Genomic DNA, 3,635 nt, shown 5'->3' on the forward strand with positions numbered 1-3,635 from the left:
ACGGTAGGGACGAGCTTTCTCACTTCGCCCTCCGTACGCATTTCGCCTTGCATTGCCTTATTGATGTGTACCCTTGTGACCTTACCCCTCGCTCAATTGTCACTTTTGTCTCCCACATGACCTGTGCGCCATTGGGTGCCGAGGGGAGCGTGCGTGAGGTGGCCATTGTGCGCACGAGATTCCCAGAACCAGCATGCATTGCGTTGATGTACCACTTTATGGACCGCTGTTCTGCGGCCAAGTACCACTTGATGGACCCCAGGTTCTGGGGCAGGGCACCTCTGTTGGAGACCGGCCATAGTGGCCAGGGAATCTTGCTTGCGGACCTCGGTAAGGTGGCACCTATGCCAAACAGGTGGACCACCCTTAGTTGGCCCCTGAGGCCCTAAATAAAAACGAACACAAGTTGTGCTTTTTATTATTTCCAAGTAGGCCGCATGAAGCCAGAAGACGTCGGGAAGAACATCGGCCCAGCAGAGAAAGAGAAGACCACCACCAGTTGTTTTGTTGTTTATTATGAACAGTGGTGCTTTTGGGGCTTTGTGGTGCTTTTGGTGCTTGGTGGTGCTTTTGGTGCTTTGGTGGTATTGGTACTGGTGCATCGATGCAATGCGTGCTGTCTCCTCCCTCCCAACAGGAATTTCTTTTTCTTGTTCCCTAAAAAAAAAAAAAAAAAAAAAAACACAGGTCCTGGGTTGCGTTGTAAATAAGAAATAACGTTACTGTAAATAATGCTCCCCACCGTAAATGTATAGTTTGAGAACAATTCCGTAATTCGGTTAGCTGTGGGCTTGAGTCTGTTAGACAGGGTGCAATGCAATAGGGGGACATACTTATTGGTGTTTTAAGATTGTCACACTCAGGGTCAGGTTAATTGTAGAGGGAATTACACCTACGTGTCACACTAAGTTAAAGTTTTGTAGGCCCGAGGGCGGGCCTGAAGAAAGGAGGGTGCAGTGTAACGGTTTTGAGAAGTGTAACGAATTTGAGAAGTGTAACGGTTTTTGAGAAGTGTAACAATTTTGGAGGAAGTGTAACGAATGTGAAAAGTATGGTTTTGTTGTGTGTAACACCCTCGTAATGTAAATAATGGTCGCAGCCGTCCTCCTAGTTAATTCCATGAAACTTACACACAGGCCACGATATATCTTTTTAAATAGTTTATTTCCTTATTCTATGTAGGTTAAATATGTGTTTCCCACTAGATTGACTCTGCATTGTATCAAACAAAATAAGCGTAGGCCCTTTCAATTTCCCCAATCATCTCCGCTCTCCAAAGTTCCTTTCAAAAGCGGTGCAAGTGGTGTTCAATCCCGCAAGCCGCCATTGCCCATGTGCTAATCTCGGAGAAGAGGGGGGTAGGAGCCGCCAACTCACAGGCGTGGCACGTCGTCATGATCAAAGGAGGAATCGGACAGCCCTAACAGCCAACCAGCACCGCGGTTAGCGACCCGGTAGGCGTGCCCTCGCAGCCGGCGGCTTGATTCCGCCCCGAGTAATAAAAGCGACTGGAAGGGACTGCTTCGGCAGATGAGATGAGAGAAGAGGTGACCTGCGAGAGGAGCTGTGAGTGAGCTGTGAGACGAGAGACGCTCCAAACCCAAAAAGGAGAGATACTTGGGGAGGAAACAAGGTTTGAAGGAGTGACGCGCTGAGAGGAGGGAGACGGCTCCACCAGAAGGAGAGGAACAGGTGTGACCGAGCCAGCGCGTGACGTCTACAGCATCGGCAGCGGATACGCGACGGAGGGTTTTCCCGCCAAAAACGCGAGGAATTGAGAGCTGCTGCCTCCGACCCTGCCTCCCTCTCCAGCAATCCACCTCAAGCCATACCTGCCTGCAATATCCCCCGTGTAAGTGTGAACGTCGTCTGTCCTAATCGTTGTCTTGGGGTTAAGTAAATTGAATAGTATAAGCTAACGATGCACTGTGTGACTGCTTCTTCCATCCATTGCTTGTAAATAATTTTGGTCGCTCTTTCTTTTTGCTTGTGTGTGTATAATAAATCTGTTCTTCCTCCGTACTCTGTCTTCTTCTCTTTTCCTTCTCTTTCGGTCGCTTTAGAGGTTTCCCGATTGAATATCTGTGGTGCGATCTGGTCAAAGTTGGGGGAGTCGGGCCAATTGGGGATCCTGTTAGGTCGCGGTTGGACCATCCGCTCGGCCCATCGTAACATCTAAACCGCGATCTGTAACAATATATATATATATATATATATATATATATATATATATATATATATATATATATATATATATATATATACATATATATATATATATATATATATATATATACATATATATATATATATATACACAAAGAATTAAGTTAAGCACCCCCCCCCCGTTTTTTTACAACCTCGCACATTACAAGTTTGTTGTCGTCAAAACAGGGTAATATACCCATGATATTGCTATATTTTCTGGAAAAGTGATATTATGGTCACATAAAAACATAACAATCATGCCGTTTTCAATATTTTATTCTGAATAATTAAAGGTGAAATTTGTTGGGAATTTTAGGCATATTTGCACCTCAATTTAAGTATGGAGCTATAGGTCCATCACGGACAGTGTGGATGACGTTTATGTTTTCTAACGTACAGTCATTGTTCTGAGAAGACCTCTAGCGATCTTTGCGTCAATAACGTGTGTAGGACCCACGTGATCGGATCACTGACTCAACCCTACGTCTCATAGACCCTGTAAGCCGTCGTATGCGTTGCTGTGGCAGGTTGTTCCATTCCCGATGTAATGCACGTTCCAATTCATCCAGATTGGCTATTGGAGGGACCATCTTCGCAATTTGTCGTCCCAACATGTCCCAAACGTGCTCGAGGGGGTTCAGGTCAGGACTGTACGCAGGCCAGGGGATGGTTGTCACAGCACCTTGCTCCAGCAAGGCTCGGACGCGTCTCGCACGGTGAGGCCTGGCGTTGTCATCCATGAAGATGGGTCTGCTGGCGAGGGTGTGGTCATCGAAGTGCGGGATTACGGTGGTATTCAGGATTTCCTCGGCATATCGCTCTCCGTTGAGGTTACCTCGCACAGTTATCAGGTCCAACTTACAGTCATGGGAGAAGCATCCCCAGACCATAATCGAGCCACCACCAAAGGGTACCGTTGGTTGAATGTTTTTAGGTGCATACGCGGTGTTTTTGTGGCGCCACACCCGAACACGCCCATCTGTCACGTACAGCAAGAACCGGCTTTCATCCGACCAATGAACTCGCCTCCAAGACCGGATGTTCCATCCACGTCGCGCTAGGCACCATGCCAAACGCTCCCTCTGATGTCGTTCGAGTAGCCTTGGACGCTTGATCACTCGTCTTGACCTTAAACCGGCCGATTTCAGGCGGTTCCTCACGGTACGGTGACATAGCCTTCTGTTGGGCAGCCAGTTGTCCTTCAGGAAATGGCTCGAGGCGAAGGGATATCGTCGCACCAGTCTCAAAAGCGCTCTATCTTGGCGGACTGTTGTCACGCGAGGTCTTCCAGACCTTGGGCGGTCCTTCACCGCATCCGTTTCCTGGTGTTTCTGCACCAACCGACTGATCACCGAATGGTGGTAACCAAACGTTCGAGCTACAGCTTTTCTGGACATTCCGGACTCGATCATGCCTATTATCCGCCA

Source organism: Myxine glutinosa, chromosome 4 (genome assembly GCF_964187855.1).
Source record: "Myxine glutinosa chromosome 4, kmMyxGlut1.1, whole genome shotgun sequence".
Lineage (NCBI taxonomy): Eukaryota > Metazoa > Chordata > Myxini > Myxiniformes > Myxinidae > Myxine > Myxine glutinosa.